This window comes from Bidens hawaiensis, unplaced genomic scaffold, assembly GCF_021521415.1.
Source record: "Bidens hawaiensis isolate Kalapana, Puna unplaced genomic scaffold, B.hawaiensis_p1.1 tig00056147_1, whole genome shotgun sequence".
NCBI classification, from domain to species: domain Eukaryota; kingdom Viridiplantae; phylum Streptophyta; class Magnoliopsida; order Asterales; family Asteraceae; genus Bidens; species Bidens hawaiensis.
Window position 1 is genome coordinate 8,956 of NW_027500130.1, and position 20,857 is coordinate 29,812.

At 34.0% G+C, this 20,857-nt stretch overlaps 1 pseudogene across 1 annotated transcript; it reads left to right on the plus strand.

The window, feature by feature from the left end:
• The first annotated feature begins 10,622 nt into the window (after positions 1 to 10,622).
• On the plus strand, positions 10,623 to 20,111 carry LOC143601372 (protein PELOTA 1-like; annotated as a pseudogene). The gene is made up of 16 exons (XR_013147635.1): positions 10,623 to 10,857; positions 15,553 to 15,578; positions 16,080 to 16,139; positions 16,189 to 16,388; positions 16,448 to 16,504; positions 16,574 to 16,619; positions 16,698 to 16,751; positions 18,055 to 18,130; positions 18,256 to 18,288; positions 18,388 to 18,456; positions 18,848 to 18,954; positions 19,033 to 19,105; positions 19,189 to 19,227; positions 19,543 to 19,637; positions 19,720 to 19,826; positions 19,974 to 20,111. The product of XR_013147635.1 is annotated as a protein PELOTA 1-like (transcript).
• The last annotated feature ends 746 nt before the right edge of the window (positions 20,112 to 20,857 follow it).

The following is a 20,857-nucleotide window of genomic DNA, read 5'->3' on the forward strand; positions in this document are numbered from 1 at the left end:
AGTCCCCTGTAATTTTTCCAAAACCAAAATCTTCTTTTAAATGCCATTTTTACTAAAACCGAGCTAGAAATCCCTAGAACTCGTTTAACCGAAAAGCCTAGTTAGACTTCTCCAACGGACCTCAAATTTTGTGGGTGACTTACACATGATATGAAAAGCTTATCCACAATTTTCCAGAATTTTTCATGATATTTAACTATTTTTCACCATTTTTGGCCAAAACCGAGCATTAAATTCACCAAATATTCATCCATCATCCAAAAATTACCAAAAATTCACAGAACTCATATTTCCATGTGTTTAACACCTCTGTAAAATTTCGTGACCTAACTCTAAACGACCAACAATCTGTCCAAAAACACATACACCGACAAAAACCGAATATACCTTTCGTTTTCCGCCACTACAAGCTACAAACTCATCTTTCCGCCTTGTCTACCACTAATTACAGAATCTACAAACAACATACCACAATACCAAGCAAGTTACACTCACGATCAAGCCATTTCATTCATGGTTACGGTTATGATACTAAAACAAAGATTTAACCGTAAAAATTCGTTTTTGACTCGTTTAACTCATTTCTTGGACCAAGATCCCTTGTATAACTTGTATACATCACTTGATCATGCAAGAATCGGTTTCATCTCGGGTTTTCACCCATTTTTCATTTGAAACCTCATTTTCTTGAAAGAAAACTTAAGAAAAGAAGATAAACACGATTACAACTCGGTTTTTACCTTGTGTTCTTGCTTGAAAACTCGGGTTTTTGATCAAAGGTTTGAGAGGTTGAGAGGATTTGGACTTGGTTGAATGAGAAAAAAAGAAAATGAATTGGTTTGTGAGTGTGTGTGTTCCGATCGGAACTTTTGGATGGGTGGGGTGGGACCCACTTGTTCAATCTAGTCCACTCATTTGGATTTCCATGATCTGGATAATGTTTTGGATAATCTGGTTCAGTTCGTTTCTCGGTTAAACGTTTAATTCGGCTTAAAACGAGTTCAAAACGGTTGTTTTTCGGCTAAAAATAAAATTTATATAAAACCGATTTAAAAACTTAAACCATGACATTTATTAACTTAAAACGTCATATTATTAGTTATTACGCATCTTTTTCGGCTTGATCGATCGTCTCTTGCTCGGCTTGGTATTAAAGGTTTCGTTTAACGTACCGACGTACTCTTAAATCGAAATCCTTTTTCTGTGCCTTAATCCACTTATCCCGAAGCTTTAATACTTCGTAACATCACTAAACATTATATATTTCGTCTCTAATGTAATCCCCGGTTCGTTCGGGTTTCAATAACCGTTCATCGATTAATCGTAATTTCGATACGACTAGCTGTATATTAGAGTATAATTCGTACTGTGAATCTTATATACTCGTATAAGCACATTATAATTCCTATATTCAGTATTGAATAACACGTAAATAGTATATTCCGGCTAGGGTATACCTGAATTTGCCGGAATCGTTACATTCTCCCCCCGTTACAAAAATTTCGTCCTCGAAATTTTACGCATCAACTACTTCCTTTTGCGGAAATAGGTGGGGGTATTTCCTTCAGAATTCACTCTCGCGTTACCAAGTATAATCCGGTCCTCGCTGTGAATTTCCACTTAACCTTAATTAATAACGCTTGGTGTGTCCAAACTGTTTAGTTTTCCCGTCTATTATCTTTACGGAATTATTTATGATATCAAGTATATGTCTTCTATGAGTACTTCTATTACTAGTACTTTCGTTGCCTCATTGCTTAGGCACTTTTCAATCCGTATACACGGCAAAACATCATGTATAGTACTTATCCCCTGGAGTACTTTAATCGATAAACTAAATGACCAATCATGGAAATACTTTCATGAGGTCCAATATATTACGGAGTTATTTTCGGTTTTGCCAAACCTCATATCACCTCTCTAAGGTGATGCCTTAAAATGCCTTGTCACCTCTATTTAGTGACAATTGTTTCCTTTGAACGTTGACATAAATTCTTTGCCAATCCTCGCGCTACTTTCAACTTACCTTAAGCATTATAAATCCGATTGGTTGATTCTCGAATCAATCCAAAGATTATGGCTTGAGTGACGCCCAATTTCGATTTAACAAATTGGTGATAATCACTTCACCCATAGAAAGCTTCAAGCTCTCAATGCTTTCTTCCCCGCCTTACAATAATGGAAGTAGGATGACTATTTCGATCTGAGCTCATTGAAAATGGTACTCCACGACGAGTTACCATTTCAACATCATAAATTTGGACGAGAATTCATTGTGGCAATCGTCATAAATTGGGATGAAATGCGAGGACTGGTTAATCGATCCGCGATTACCTAATTTACCTCATGCCTTTGATATATCTTGGGAATTCGCGTCCCGAAATCCAATGTAATTTATTCCCACTATCATTGGCGAATTTTCTGTCGTTGTGGCGTTCCCAAGGGTTTTCGGTATGCAGCCTTATCTCTTGCATAACTCAATATTCACCAATACACGTAACCATATCTTTCTCCAAACTCGACCATTAATAAAAATCCTTTCAGATATCCGTATTATCAGTAGTCAAATCCGATCCCGGATGTATGGATTATTTCGATCTATGCGCTTCGTCCATGATTAATTCACTAAGGTCATGGAGGGTCGGGATCCAAACCCGATCTTTGAAATAGAGAGTTTCGTCCACGCGCTGTTCGAAATTCTTCTCGTTGCCGTAAAATTCCTTCTCTTCCAATTGTTCCTCTTTCAACGCCTCACGTTGAGCGACTCGAATCAGGTTCGAAGGTTCGACTGGACTATCATCCCCAGCACTTGCACTCGCAATGGCTTAACCCGATCTTTCTTACTCAAGGCATCGGCTACGGCGTTAGCCTTGCCAGGGTGATAACGGATGTCACAGTCATAATCGCTTAACAACTCGACCCATCTTCGTTGCCCCATATTTAGTTCTTTTTGATCGAATATGTGATGCACACTTTTATGATCGGTGAAGATAGTGCACTTCGTATCGTAGAGACAATGTCTCCACATTTTAAGTGCATAGATAACCGCTCCCAGTTCTAAGTCGTGAGTAGTGTAATCTTACTCGTGTACTTTTAACTGTCGGGAAGTATAGGCTATGACCTTAATATACTGCATCAACACGCATTCTAACCCTTTACGTGATGCCTCACAATACGTGACAAAACCATCGTCTCCATCGGGGAGACTTAAAATCGGCGCTTGGCACAATTTTAATGGTTTCTATCTTAATTGGGTCTTTGTTAAATCCTTGTTGCTTCACAACATGACCAAGGGATTATGCCCTCTTTATTCAAAATCACATTTCGAAAACTTCGTGTATAGCTCATCTTGCTTTAACACTTCCACAATTTTCCTTAACCGTCGATCGTGCTCTTCCTTACGTTGCAAATATATCAAAATATTATCAATGAATGCTATGACAAATTTGTCCAAATAAAGTTTACAGACTCGATTCATGAGTTCCATGAATGCTGCCGGCGCATTTATTAGCCCGAAAGGCATAACTAAGAATTCGTAATGGCCGTAGCGAGTCCGAAACACTATTGTCGCAACGTTTTCCTCTCGGATTTTCATTTGGTGATAACTATATCTAAGACCAATTTTCTAAAAACAAAACGCCCTCTGCAGTTGGTTTAACGGATCATTTACTTCGAAGAAGTGAGCACCTACTCTTGATCATCACTTTATCCAATATTCCGTAATCAACACATATCCTAACACTTCCGTCCTTCATTTCCCAATTAAAACTGGTACACCCCATGGTGACTAACTAGGTCGTATAAAATCTTATCCAACAATTCTTGTAACTGGTTGGATAAATCTTGCATCTCGGACGGTGCAAGTCGGTAAGATGTTTTAGCAACAGGGCCAGCTTGAGGTATTAAATCGATTCTGAATTCAACCTATCGGGTTGGCGGTAATCCAGGAAGTTCTTTTGGGAAAACTTGTGGAAATTTGCGTACCACCGGGATATTTTCTATATGTTTTCTTTTAAAATACTTTGGCAATCACGTTTGTTAAATACACCACGTCTTCTGGTCGTAAATATTATAACATCTCAAGATGAGATTTGAGTGGCAACATAATACCGTACACTTTTCTCTGTATTTAATCGCTTCATAGTCCGAAAGAGAACTTCTAATCATGTTCTTTTCCTATTTGATTCCTGCTTCATGTTGAGTTAGCCCATCCATGCTAACTATCACGTCAAAACTTCTTTGTTTTACTGGTCGTAGGTCAATAAGGAAAGGTTAATCGTTCCGAATAATAGGACAATTCCGAATAATTTAGTTAACCATTAGGGATTTACCGTTAGCGATTCTACAGTATAGGGTTCTATAGTTTCACTAATCGGTATCTTTCCAAAGGGTAGGAGGTTAGCAGGAACTAACTTCTATCGACGACCGTAAAAATATCACTGAAACCTATTGATTTAAAACTATAACGTACTTAACACCACTTTTGGATCATGACGTGCTTTATTTGAATTACTCACAGAAGCACGGCTCCTTGCTTGATCAGAGGTTGATGCTTATCATGAGGTTCGTCTTCCAACTACACCTTGGTTCAACTTTGGGCAATTTCTCTTGAATCGTTCTGTACTGCCACATTCATAGCAAATACAACTGTTTGGCATAATTTGATTTCTTCAGATGGATTGTTATTGAAGTTGTTGGGCTCGGAGTGGTTGTACATGAATGGGTTGGGGTTGCCGGTTCACATGGCTTCAATTGGTTCTACAATTGGGACATTACGTCTATCTTTACCACACCTGTGGCCTACTATCACCCGACATTCTTCTTCCTGCCGATAACCATATATTTTCCACATGCAGGGAAGGACCCTTTATGCGGTTCGTGGTTTCGCACCAGAACTAGTCTTAGTATAATTCTGGGTTGTAGGACATACCTACTTATTCACAAGTCTATCTTGCACTATACCTTTATCATTTCCCTTCTTTAACACTCGACGTCTCACCTAACGTCCTTCCATTCCGCTTCCCATAAAGTCAAATATATCAATGCTTGCTTGTGCCACAATCCTTCCAACGGTTGTATATATTTTACAGGGTTGACTATACTCCTTATCGATGGAGTTAGTCCCCGATATAGCGCTCACTTCGCTTAGTTTCAGGAGTAATTAGCCATGTTATCAGACATGACAATTCCTTCAAACGATTAGTGTGCTCTAAGTGATCAGCACACAACATTCTATCTTTCATAGCTCATTTTCCAATCTCTGAACTTAATTATTCGAATAAAAGTGCTCTGGCACAAGAATTTTAAATCCCGAACATATTATCTGAGCAATAATTTTTCTAACTATAAATTTGTACCATCGTGTTCCATCACGATACAACATAATCTACCAACATACCTGTAGCATATATCACTACACAATGTTCTAGACTCTTACCAATATCCTTAACCATTTCGATCTTTTCTATCCACTCGCTAATCTATTCCATCCTTTACCATCAGTCAACTATTAATAATCCCTTTAACACAACCAACAAACATATCCTTCATACCGGATCTAATTCATTACGACTACTATTCATGTTTAGTTTATAACTAACACTTGTAGTCATATTATTATTCGGTGGAACATTATCACTCTTAGCAATAACACTAAGAATTTAAATATTCATATTCATGTGATTGCTTGATCTATAATTCCGCGATCACATTTGCATCAACACTAGCAGTGATCTGTGATACGACATCCGGTATCATCATCTGGTATCTTTGAGCAATCATCTGAATCAAATCAATCTCCATCCTTGGAGTTACTCTTTTTATGTCATTCTGCCGTACTCATCCCGTACGCAGTAATCAATACTAATCTCACCATATAACTCGTTACCAGCTCAATCATAACAACAGGTACACATACACACCAAATATTATCACATATATTACACATACCGGCATCTAGTATATATGTCCCACAAATATAATAACATATGGACTTAACCTGACATCGGTTAACGTTTAAATATGTTTCATAACCCTTGTCACCAACTGACATATAGACCTTTCTCAACAAAGATCAATGTTTAATATGCTTGATTTCAATATCCTTTTGCATGTCAGCATAACCGATACATGCTCACCATGAGCACCGAACGATTACGTACCACGGAGTTATAATATCCGTGTCTATTCGTATATCCGGCATACACAGTATACCTCCTACGAACGAACAACCAACTATGCCATAATGATTCCAACACTTCTTTGTGTATAGGTAATCGTTCTATTCGAGCATACATGGGTGTAAACATCTAACGGAAGTAAGGATAACATAGGAAGTTATTAGAATAGGCGGTACCGATGTTGGTAGGGTATGGGATTTATCAAATTTTGGTTGGGAGTGACGGTTACTAGACATTTCTGGTTAATGTCAAACGGGAGATTTAACTTGGTACCATCATAACTATAACCCGATAAGTCCGACTTATCACCAACCGATGCTCTAGAAATTTCAGCATCCTCGGTACTTTTTATTATCACATCCCCCGGTTCCTTATCCGGGTCTTATTTCCCAATACATGAACCCCCAAGATATGCACACGTATATATATATATACACATTAGCACATATAAATAATATTATATACTGTACACATATGTTGCCATTTTTACCTATTAATGTACCCCGTGACTTCCCCTGAATTCCCTCGTGCGGACAAGTCTGTTATTATGTTCCGGACCATAATAACTCACTTGTCCATCCAAGTTCATCCAGACCTCGTCACTATAAATTATTAGTTGATATTCAGATCCTATAAAACTTGAGCTACTGGTTATATTTTAGGTATCTTTTAAAGACATCCTAATTCTTTTATAACCAATGGCTCTGATACCAAGTTCTGTAACACCCCGTAACCGCAGCGGAAACGTAAACGGGATGCGACAGACACCTCTGATATCAACCACATTGTTTATAAAAAAAATCGAATGTATTAATATACTTCAAAATTACATTGTCTCGTCTTTCATTATCGTCTAGGTGATACACACTTCATACAATACGATTCATAATTCTATCTGTTATAATGTATCCTAACGTCCAGCACTCAAAAATTACACACATCAAGCACTTAGCACGTAATCAATCACTTTATCTTAGTTGTACCTGAAAAGCATGTGAGAAAACGGGTCAACTACGAATAGTTGGTGAGTTTCACAATTTTAATAAACCATGATAAATCCATATCATAACATAATATTATCTGGGGACACTGTCAACCCATAAATACATTTAATAACCTCTGGGAACTCTGTTACCCCAGAAACATACTTCCAATAACCTCTGGGAACTCTGTTACCCCAGAAACACACTTCCAATAACCTCTGGGAACTCTGTTACCCCAGAAACAAACTTCCAATCACCTCTGGGAACTCTGTTACCCCAGAAACACATTTAATAACCTCTGGGAACTCTGTTACCCCAGAAACATACTTCCAATAACCTCTGGGAACTCTGTTACCCCAGAAACTGTTGCGGGACCTTACAATATTAACAACTCAAACAATTACCATTTCAATACATTACCGTACGATTCCCGTACATTAAACATTATATAAATACATTCATTTCCATGCGTTCAGCACGTACTTAATCATTTTGATAAAAACATGCTTTCCGCCCCGGGAAAATATTTAAAACAGTTCAGTAAAAGGGGCTCGTGAAAACTCACCTTAGCACATGCAAGTAGGTAACAACAATCAATATCAGTTAACTCGTCCAATCTGTAATATGATCCCTACGATCATTATTATACAATTATTGTTTATATAATCTTATCAATCGGTACACCTGGGGACACTGTCAACCCAGAACTGTACCCGTTCTGGGGGCAAGGTTAACCCAGAAACACTTCTCCGGACTCAGATTGTGATGTCGTTTAGAGTTCCCTGGTCACAATTTCTATTAATCGTTTTCTCGTTTTGCGTGCCTAGCACGAATATCCGTTTTATGTTTCAAAAAATGAGTTTGGTCACACACGACCCGAAAATAGTGGTTGACTGATAATTTAATTTAAAATGTGAAATTATAGCTCGGTTTAGACGTCCCGATTGGCCGCGGGACCCGTTTCCGTCTTTGGCGTACCGGAAATTATTAAAAATAGATTATAATTACTCAAATCATCCGAATTATTTTCGGATGATTTATTTTTACTTGTTTAGCTCATTTATATGAAAATAGTTCATTTTTAGGGTTTTTGTACACCAGTCAGCTCGCTTAAGCGAACTTCACCGGTTTACGCGTTTTACTTTAACAGTTTGATAATTAGCACGAATAATTATCCGTTTACTCTCGGATCATGAAATTTTTCACAAATCACTTTTTAACAGTGGGGAATTTTATAAAAATATTTCCAGAATTAATTCTTATATTTAACATTTACTTATCTATTTTTAAACACCATTTAAACACTAAATATGTCGTAAATACCAAACGATCTTAGAAAAATCCCAAATTTCTCCTGGATGTCCCCTGGCATCCACATAGTCCCCTGTAATTTTTCCAAAACCAAAATCTTCTTTTAAATGCCATTTTTACTAAAACCGAGCTAGAAATCCCTAGAACTCGTTTAACCGAAAAGCCTACTTAGACTTCTCCAACGGACCTCAAATTTTGTGTGTGACTTACACATGATATGAAAAGCTTATCCACAATTTTCCAGAATTTTTCATGATATTTAACTATTTTTCACCATTTTTGGCCAAAACCGAGCATTAAATTCACCAAATATTCATCCATCATCCAAAAATTACCAAAAATTCACAGAACTCATATTTCCATGTGTTTAACACCTCTGTAAAATTTCGTAACCTAACTCTATACGACCAACAATCTGTCCAAAAACACATACACCGACAAAAACCGAATATACCTTTCGTTTTCCGCCACTACAAGCTACAAACTCATCTTTCCGCCTTGTCTACCACTAATTACAGAATCTACAAACAACATACCACAATACCAAGCAAGTTACACTCACGATCAAGCCATTTCATTCATGGTTACGGTTATGATACTAAAACAAAGATTTAACCGTAAAAATTCGTTTTTGACTCGTTTAACTCATTTCTTGGACCAAGATCCCTTGTATAACTTGTATACATCACTTGATCATGCAAGAATCGGTTTCATCTCGGGTTTTCACCCATTTTTCATTTGAAACCTCATTTTCTTGAAAGAAAACTTAAGAAAAGAAGATAAACACGATTACAACTCGGTTTTTACCTTGTGTTCTTGCTTGAAAACTCGGGTTTTTGATCAAAGGTTTGAGAGGTTGAGAGGATTTGGACTTGGTTGAATGAGAAAAAAAGAAAATGAATTGGTTTGTGAGTGTGTGTGTTCCGATCGAAACTTTTGGATGGGTGGGGTGGGACCCACTTGTTCAATCTAGTCCACTCATTTGGATTTCCATGATCTGGATAATGTTTTGGATAATCTGGTTCAGTTCGTTTCTCGGTTAAACGTTTAATTCGGCTTAAAACGAGTTCAAAACGGTTGTTTTTCGGCTAAAAATAAAATTTATATAAAACCGATTTAAAAACTTAAACCATGACATTTATTAACTTAAAACGTCATATTATTAGTTATTACGCATCTTTTTCGGCTTGATCGATCGTCTCTTGCTCGGCTTGGTATTAAAGGTTTCGTTTAACGTACCGACGTACTCTTAAATCGAAATCCTTTTTCTATGCCTTAATCCACTTATCCCGAAGCTTTAATACTTCGTAACATCACTAAACATTATATATTTCGTCTCTAATGTAATCCCCGGTTCGTTCGGGTTTCAATAACCGTTCATCGATTAATCGTAATTTCGATACGACTAGCTGTATATTCGAGTATAATTCGTACTGTGAATCTTATATACTCGTATAAGCACATTATAATTCCTATATTCAGTATTGAATAACACGTAAATAGTATATTCCGGCTAGGGTATACCTGAATTTGCCGGAATCGTTACACTTTCTCACACTATTTTTCTCTTTAACCTCTGTATTTCTTTCCATACTATTGATCAAATATCTGGCCAATTCCATAGCCGAGGAGGTTGTTTGTGGCATATGAGTTCTTACTATATCTCCTATCTCTTTGGGCAACCCAGATATGTATTGAATAACTGATATGGGGAGATCAAACCTTTACCAAATAATGACAACATGAGTTATGGAATTACAAGAGTTTAAAATTAATATTTTATGTCTTTTGGCTTTAATCATTGGAAATCCAATGGTTTTTTATTTCTTTTAAATACTTGAGATTTTGTAATGTAAAAAAATAAGGTTTGGAATATATAAAAATAATCATTTCCTCTCTATCACAGTGCGTGTTAGTGTGTGAAGGACCTAATTATCGGTATCCTTTGTGAATCAACGATAGTTGGAAGAATTGATCCTGGTATTCGTGTGAATCAACAGGTTCAATTATTTATCTTATTTACGATCTACGTCTTTTCTAGAAGTTCGGGGAAGAATCACACGGGTATTTGCAGAATCAACGAGATTCGATCTTCATTATCGTTTTACCGCTGCGTGAGTTGGTATCAGAGCCGAATTCCTGGCTCAATATGGCTTGTGAGGGGGACAATATCTATGATTCCTGCCCCGTGTTAGATGAATACGAGGACGAGGAATGGTATGTTTGGGCAACCGGTGATGTTCTTGAAAGTTTAAAAAGAAAACATGAGTGGTCTACAATTTATTCAGGTGGCGTGAATATTACTCAAGAAGAAAAAAACACTGGAAGAGATTTTTTCCAAATGCTAATATTAATATGGTTAGCAATGTCATTTATGAAGATTTGTATGCAAGTTTCACAGACAACACTCTAAGGTTAGAAGTCAATCAATTATATCTTAAAAATGCACATGATATAATGGGGCCAATTATTAAATTTGCAAGCAAAGAAATATTATCAAGATCACATGAACTTGTAGAAAAAAGAAAGCGTATCGATGCTCCCTTTTACCCATGTGGTACAAGCCTAGAGTCAGACAAGATGATTAGTAAAGTTGAACTATTAGAGCAGGTCATCATATCTATAAATCGGAATCAGGTGGATGGTCCATTTGACCCAGGTGGCTATGGTTCAAAGACAAAAACTCGAGGGCGAGTTTTTTCAAAAGTGGAGAGAATGATGTGGGGATATCAAACGTTTACCAAATAATGACAACATGAGTTATGGAATTACAAGAGTTTAAAATTAATATTTTATGTCTTTTGGCTTTAATCATTGGAAGCCCAATGGTTTTCTATTTCTTTTAAATACTTGAGATTTTGTAATGTAAAAAAATAAGGTTTGGAATATATAAAAATAATCATTTCCTCTCTATCATAGTGTGTGTTAGTGTGTGAAGGACTTAATTATCGATATTCTTTGTGAATCAACGATAGTTGGAAGAATTGATCCTGGTATTCGTGTGAATCAACAGGTTCAATTATTTATCTTATTTACGATCTACGTTTTTTTTGGAAGTTCGGGGAAGAATCACACGGGTATTTGCAGAATCAACATGTTTGACTTTCAATTTTATTATCACACTGCATCAATAACTTTGTTGTACTCTGAGTCATCTAGACGTGGAGTTGATTGGCAATATTCAAGGAACTTAGTATTGTACTCTATGAGATTTGTGACATCCGTCTTAGTTTGAATATGATTGACTTCTGGTATGGGGCAAAACTCTTGTAACACAAGTTCTTTGAATGCTTCCCATTTCATTTGATACAAAGTGTTTCTGCCTTTTCTCATGATTAGGGTGTTCCACCATTCTAGAGCTTCATCTTTGAATTTTAGAGATGCGTATTGAATCTTTTGAATCTCAGTACATTAACTAATGATGACGATGGGCTTGATATCCTCAAGCCATCGTAAAGTTGGTATAACACCTTGGTTTCATAAAATTCCTTTGGTTCATAGGTTTTGAAGCCTTTAAAACTACAACCTTGAGTTACTAAATAGTTATTGGAGTTTTTGCTATTTGTATTCGAACTATGAGTGTTTTCATCATGATGAGAAGGATTTCGGCATGGATGAGTTCTAACAATCTTATATGAATGTTTAATCTTGTATATTTCTCCTTTCATGGTATCGATAAGAGGGATCATTGTGTCATGAATCATCTCTTGCATTTTTACTAAATATTGTTTAGGAATCTCATGGTCAGGAATCATCTCTTTCTGTTTAGTTACCAATCATATGCTGAGTTTCTTCTTCAGAAGAAACATCTATAATTTGTTTCTTCTTCAAGAAGAAACATTAATTGCTATTTTTGTATGTGAAATCTTATGTTTCTTAATCATGAATAAACAATGTTTTAACTACATTTCATGTATATAAAATGCTATGTTTTTTAATCAAGAAGAAACTATATTTTGACTATATCCTCATAAATGAAAAATTATGTCTTTCTTAATTGTAAAGAAACACTACTATATTCCTTTGTATGTTTAAAGCTTATGTAAATATAATTATGATCAAGGTCTAGGTTATACCCCTGACTATGGTCTAAGTCATGTATTATAATAATAAAATAATGACTTAGGCAGAACTCCTACCTTAATATTTTGTTAATACAACTCAAGAGTTCAATTCATTTTTAGCAATATTTTGTACAACTACGATCTACTTGTTTACAGTCAAATGTAATAAAACTCTTCTCACAACGTTATGTCTTTCCAAATGTTTTGTAACCCACACGATGAGACGAGTTATGTGGACCATCCGAGAATCTAAGTAATTATGGATGCATACGTAATTACCAAAGTCATCGCATGGAAATCATAATACGTACAATCGTGTGTCATAATCTAGAACCGAAAGTTGTTTTGGAGTAACGGTACGGATGTTAAGACGATAAGGACATGGTGAATACGCCGCTGATACATCCTATATAAAAGTGCCCTTATCGGATTATCATTTGTAGCGTTGCGCCGACTACTCGATGTTCCACATTATGATATATTTTAAGTCTTATCTGCAATTTTTTTACCTTATCAAAATTTATCTATTCTAATACTAAATTTGTTTTAGTATTCTCTAATTTCATGACGAAATTCCCAAAAAGTAGGGAATACTGTAACAACTCGGGTATATCGCTTTATTTATTAATATCTAATACCCAACCCGTTTTCGTTTTTGGGTACTTTAATCAATAAAACACTTAAATTATTTACATTATATTTTCTTTTTCTTTTTCTTTCTTTATTATTTTAACTTTGAATTATAATTAAATTCTACCCTAAACTTAAGGTTTTAACCCAATTTGTATTCACCTATGAAATTCATGGACTATATTGCAATTTTACCTAAGATTTTATTATACTCGTTTACCCAAACCCGTAACCCATGACCAAACCCGTGACCCATATTGTTTTCTTGTACCAAAATCTTTGTCCTATTGTTGGAATTGATCGTTGTAAATCAACTATTATGCCTAAGTAAGCATCACCGGCGTTTTAATCTAACAAAAAGATCAATAAACAATTTTGTTTGCAATATTAACAAACCGTCCTAAATAAAGTCATTGTTATACCTTTAACAATTCATAATAATCAAATTAAACTTGTGTTCATACTCCTGCAACCTTCGTGACCCTAAACCCTAAAACAATGACAGCATACATGAATGCCCAGAACCTGTTTTGGGTTCGCGTTTGGTCGCGGCTGTGGTTTCTTCGTTCATCATCAATACAACATCGTTTAAGGTAATTGAGTTGTGTTTCTAGTTCGTTTTTAATCCCCAATCAATAACCCTGATGTTAATTTAACGAATACAAAGCAGTTTAATCGATTCAGAATCTAGGGTTCTTAATCCAATTTGGGTCTTCATCAGCGTATGTACTTAAAAGTTTGTTCTCAATTAATAATCAACTGACACACCAGTCCAGTTGGCTAGTTTGTGTGTGTTCCAGCATTGTGCCGGCTGGAGACGTAGGTTTGAACCTCCCCCAGCCCTGTTTTTGTTATTTTATTTTTATTTTTAAATGGTTTAAATGGTTTATAAATTCATTTATAATTGATATTAAATATTTAATAAACATTATTAAAACTCGACACCATTATTGTTGATTCTTGTCGTTGAACGTTTTTACAAACTTCTTATGTTTATTATATATATATATATATATATATATATATAGGGTGGGGTTAAAATAAAAAGTGGAGTATGTCTAAGAAGTGTAAGAAGTAATATAATGCGTTAGATATGTTGATCTGATGGTGGATATATAAAGTGTGTTTATTGTGCGGTGTATTTTATTTTAATTGTGGTGTGTTTATTGTGTAGTGTGTTTTATTAGATCTAATGGTGAAAACAAACTTTCTACACTTCTTAGGAAAAATATACTTCTTATTATAACCTTGCTCTCTCTATATATATATATGTGTGTGTGTGTGTATGTATATATGTTTTATTTTTTAGACAAAAGTATGATAAACATTTTAAACGCATTAACTATGTTTTTACCGTTAGATTTTCGTTAAAGGTTCCAGAATATATATTTTATGATAACTATTTATTTAAACGTTTATATTTTAACATGTTTTAATTATCTATGTAAATATTTTTCTTATTATTACATATTATAATTAACTATATAAACATTTATTATTATATTATATCTTAACTCATATTTATTTATTTAAACTATTCTTTATGAAATTGATTATATGTTTATTATATTTAGTATAAAAGGTGATTTTAAAAAAAAAACAAAAGTAATGATTCTTTTAATTAAATGATGAACAATAATATTAATTTTGCAATAATAATAACTGTAGAAATAAATTGTTCGATTCGTAAAATTCTATTCTCAAACATAACTCAAATCATCGAAATCCTAAATTCATTATTCGTGTTATGCCATTTTTAACTAACTTATATTATTATTATTATTATTGTTATTATTATTATTATTATTATTATTATTATTATTATTATTATTAACTAGGAATCCTTGTTGGTGAATCCCGAAGGGGTTTAACAGATCACTTTCTCACATCGTCCATTGATCTTTTGTTCATCTAATCACGTGAGTAATCACTCTCCTATTTTACTTCTTTTCAAATGTTTTGAGGACTTACGCGTACCAACTATCATTTTACATATTATATTCTCAAATGCAAGCTGTTTAATATTTGTGTCGTGTATCAATTGAATGACTATTTGCTATTTGTTAGCATGTTTATTTGTTGATTTTATCACATTCGAAGAGGTCCATCATTATAATCACATCATGTCATAGTGGCCGACGTCCGATCGCATGACAATGGTTTCACCGACAACTTCATTATTCTATCATGGTAACCAACGCCCAATTCGCATGGCAACGGTTTAGCACACACATCATTATTTGTTTGCAATATTTACATACTCACGAATAACAGTTTTGCGGTTTTTCTTATATATATATATATATTATTGTTAGTGTCAAAACTAATGATTTTTTCACTCAACCTCGTGTTGACAAACATATTCTATTTTGTACGCATTTGCAGGTTGTCAGGTTGGATTGTCTATCAAGGTAAATAACACTTAGTGATGACCTTTAGGATAAAATGCATACAAGATGGTTTAGATGTGTAATTAATTATATACGTAAGTTGCAAACACATAAATAGAACACATAACGTAAACAAATAAGCACGTAAGGGGTCTTAAACATGTTTCTAGGAGTTTTCTAACGACTTATCTTAAACCATGGACTCTAATATCAATCTATCATACCCCAATCTAAGGCGTAAATTTCAAGGCGTGAGCTTTGGTTCACGGCTCATAAGGTACATGCAATTTAAATGTATCCGTATCTAAGTATTTTTTTTCCTATTTCCGGTCAAAGAAGAAATTGTCTAGTCAGATGAAAACCCATGGTGATTCATGGACATTCCAACCGTTGGGCTCTGATACCGATTAAGACAGGGCACGTCGTGTGTACTTATTGAAGCTGGTTGGTTGAGTCGGGAGTAGTAATAGAATAGAGGGTAGAAAGTAGAAAACGCAGAATTAATAATAATAAATTATAAAGTGTTGGTTGATTGATTTCGTTCGTAGAGATTTCGTTCCCGACGGCCCTGGCAGCGTTAAGGTACGTAATCTATCTATCTATTTGATTGATTGATTCTTTAAACAAACAGATGATTCCTGATGAATCCGACGATTTGTGGCTGGCTTATAACCTAATTGCCCCAGGCGACACTGTCATGGCTGTTACCATCCGAAAAGAGCTTCTGGATCAAGAGAAGCCGAACGACTCAAACTAAAACTTGAAATTAAAGGTTGAGGTAACCTCACTGCTATTATTATCACTAGCTAACTATTTCTATCGTTTTGTTATGTGAAATTGTTTGCAGAATGTCGATTATGACAAGTAAATTGTTTATTTTTTGTTTGCAGATCGGGCAGTTTCATACACTTGAACTTGAATCACATAGGCCCTTTGTCTTAAGAAAGGTAGTATTCTTCAATTTCATGGTTTCTTTTAGTAATCAGTACTTGTTTCTCAAGTTGGTTATATTGCAGGTCATATGGGACACACTAGCAGTAGAAGCACTTCAACAAGCTTCTGGTATATTTTCTAATTTTACAGGCATGGAATATTTCAATCATTCGTTTCTGATTTTTTCTTTTCACTCTCATGCTTTACATCCTTCTGCCAGTATGCAAGAAGGGTTGGCAATATTCTTCTCGTTGGTAAAAGGTAACCTAATTATTATTAATTCTGTAAGCATGTGTATCACAAAATTTTTACTTTTTAACAAGGGATGTGTTATTCATACACCCTTTATAGGGTGTATATAGAGATAATATGTGTGTTAAGAGGGTGTGTGAATATCTAAAAAGGGTGTGTGAATAACCATTACCTTTAACAAAGTTCTGAAGTTTAGTGTAGATGAAAGGAGTAACCCTGTAAATGAGCTGAACGAGTACGGATGGTTCTTGTTTGTGTTCACTCTTTTAACTTTGATCAAACAAAAGAATACAAATGCTTAAACAAATGGATTTTCTTGTTCGTTAAGAAAAAGAATGTGTTCGTATACGTGTTCGTGTTCGTGTTCGTGTTCGTTTATGTTCGTTCATTAATATTCTAAACAAAAGGGTCACAAACATAAACAACACAAATGGATGTAAATGAACGACCATAAATCCAATTTAAAGCCTATAATATCATCATCATCATCATTGCATTATACTTTTTAAAATTAAACGAATATATCTAAACAAAGGGTTTTGAAGTACGAAAATCGAATTGAGGTTCAAATTATTATTGCTAATAAATAAATTCGTATGATAATTTGAACAAACATAAACAAATGAGCAAATATAAATGAACGTGAATGGACAAACATAAATAGACCATAATGAACGTTCATGAACGTAAATTAATGACAAGACATTCACTCATGTTTATTTTTTTAATTAAAAGAAAACCAAAAAAATGACATGTTAATGTTCGTTTTTTTTTCCTTGAATGAATGGACATAAACGAACTTCCTTCTGAGCGGCTCGTTGAACGTTTGGTTCATTTACTGGCTTAAAAAGGAGCCTAAACATGCTTATAAAGGGCACATTTTGAAAGTGATTATCTAAATATTGTGGAAACTATGCTTCATCTATTTGTGGATGTAATATTTGTTTAACCAGATGTTTAAATGTTTCGTAATCTGATTTTTTTTTTCAAAATAGACCGTTAAGATGACGAAAAAGAATTTTTATGTGAACAATGCAGATACTTTATAAAATTTAAGTAATCGTCTCGTGCCAGTTTAAACGGCTAGGCGAATAATTATTATTGTTATACTATTAGATAATCAGTTTTGTTGTAGATGATATGAAACTTACTATTTTGTAATCAGAAGCAGTGTATGCTAAACTTTAAACAGACTATTGAGACTTAGAGTTGCAATTATGATATAACTAATTTCAAAACACAAATTTAAACATCCTCAAAAGTTATGTGTCCTTGAAAGTTACCCGTGCTAATTTGGTCAATTTTTAATCAGTTTGACGGTTACCCGTTCTCGGATAGAAGCTTCAATTCCCCGCAAGCATGGACCTTCTATTGCTGGTTATGACAAAGTATGTTTTAAAATGAAGTTGTTTGAATTCTTTCTATAAGAATAATTTATTATGCTTTAAATTAATATGGATTTTACATATGCGGATCCCTGATTCTGAATTTATAAATATGTTTTGCATCACAGGCTTTGAATAAATTCTATGAGAATGTTCTACAGGTGAGTTTTTTTAAAGTTTCAAAAGTTATATTATGCTTTCTTTAATTGCATATCATGCACACAAGTGGAAATCATTAAAACTTGGTTTCATTTCTCTAGGCGTTTGTGAAACATGTTGACTTCAAGGTTGTTCGATGTGCTGTAATTGCAAGTCCAGGATTTACTAAGGTTGGTATTTCTAGCTGCTATTACTAGGTTTTTAAATGAGAAACTAAAACCTGTATGTGCGTATAATGAAGGCAAAATGCGCAGGTCTGCTAACGGGTCAAGATGGGTTGATGTTGACCCTCAAAAACACTTGTTGGCAGTTTATTAGTCTTTTAAATACTTAATATATCAAGCTTGATAAAAAAACATTACTGTTACAATAATAATGATTAAAATATTTTAGAAGTTTGTGTGCACAAATATAGACCTTTGTGCAATACTTTTTGATTTGACCTCTTTGAGATAAAAACAACCTACATTCGTAAGTAAATTGGTTAATAAATGTGGGGGACAACATGTGCGATAATATATTACGTTTAAACACATTCTATATCTTATTGTTTTCTTATAGGATCAATTTCATCGTCATTTAATGTTGGAAGCCGAAAGAAGAGATCTAAGGAACATAATTGAGAACAAATCTCGCATCATTCTTGTGCACTCAACATCAGGATACAAGTATATCTATTTCTGCATAAAATTATAATGTTAAATTTGTTGTTTTGTAAAATATTCTCAGGTTTGTTTTGTACACAGGCATAGTTTAAGAGAAGTGCTTGATGCTCCAAATGTCATGAATATCATCAAAGATACAAAAGCAGCCCAAGAGGTAACCCATAAGCCCAATTTCTTTAAGCATTTTCAATTCAATTCTCTTTTAGTAATGGTGCTTAATTTCTCTATTTATTATAGGTGCGAGCTCTTAAGGATTTCTTTGCCATGCTTTCAAACGTCAGGTTCCATCTTTTGATCGTATAGAATAAATGTAGATATATAAATGTTTAGCATGCTAAGTTTGACAAATAACATTATACACAATAGATTACTAAAAAGGTTAGAAACGTAACGTTAATTCATTTCGTTTATATATAAGATATAATCTAAAATGATAGTAGATGATCAAGATATCATTGTGATCATTCATATAAGACACGTCGAGTATGAAAAGTTAGCTTTTCATCAGTATATGTTTTTGATTCTATACTTATGCTGAAAGTTAACAAATAATTTAACGTTTTATATATTGATATTTTTGAACACCATTAGGATCCAAATCGTGCATGTTATGGACCAAAGCATGTTGAAGTTGCCCATGAACGAATGGCTGTTCAGACATTACTTATCACTGATGATCTTTTCAGGTTTTTAATTTCTTATTTTCTTTGAATTATAAAAACATAAAATTTAGTTTTTGAATAAAATCTGAATATCTTTTTTCTACAGGAGTTCTGATGTAGCTACAAGGCAAAAATATGTAAATTTGGTCAACACAGTCAAGGACTCGGGGGGCTCGGTTCATATATTTTCTTCAATGCATGTTTCAGGGGAGCGTGAGTACACTTAACATTTTCATCATTATTATATATTAATGCATATGTAACTTATAATCAATCATATTTGACATGCTGCTTATTATTACTGTATTATTTATTTAAAAACAAACAAACTCTGAAAGTAGTTGTTTTGCATAATTTCAGAACTTGCACAACTCACTGGAATTGCTGCAATACTTCGTTTCCCTCTTCCGGATCTCGATGACATTGAGATGTAATTTAATTATGCTATAGTTAATTACAATGTTTTATATTTATGTACTATATTTATTAATATACATAGATAGATGTGTACCCGCTCATGTGTTAGAGATTTTCTTTTTAAGCGTTTTTCTTATTACTTGAGGTATGAAAATGTTGTTTGTTAACTTTTCTTTATAGGTTTGTAAATAATTAATATGTATGTCAGTGATTACCCACAACAAGTACTGATCAGACATTCAAATGAACATAGTGTAGTGTATACATAGAAACCAACAATCAATTACGCCCTATTTTTTAGTTTTTTAAAGGAGTGAAAGGAAAGAAAACTAAAGATAGTTAAAAAATGGGTGTGCTTGAGTTTTTTTAAGGATGAAAAGGAAATGAGTAGGAGGAGTTAGAATGGACTAAATTGATGTATTTTCACAATAAGTTATCCTCCCAAAAATGTGATGAATACTAAGACTATTAGGTGTGAATGCCAATTTACTTCCTACTTTATAGTGCCAAATCAGCGTCACATCATACTCCATTCCATATCACTATCTTATACAATATCATGGATATGGTCACCATTTCACTACTTCCCTCTATTTTTAAATAAAATAATAATAATTATATAACTAAAATTAAATTAATATAACTAAAACTAAAAGTTAAATAAAAATAAAATTACGTTTATTAATAATTTAATGCTATACAAAACTTATCGACTTAAATTAGTTAAAAACATTAGTTAATAATTAAAAACCGTATACATGTAAAATTAAAAAAATATTAAACTTCGATTAGACATCGTTGTTGTGAAGTAAAAAACATAAATGTAT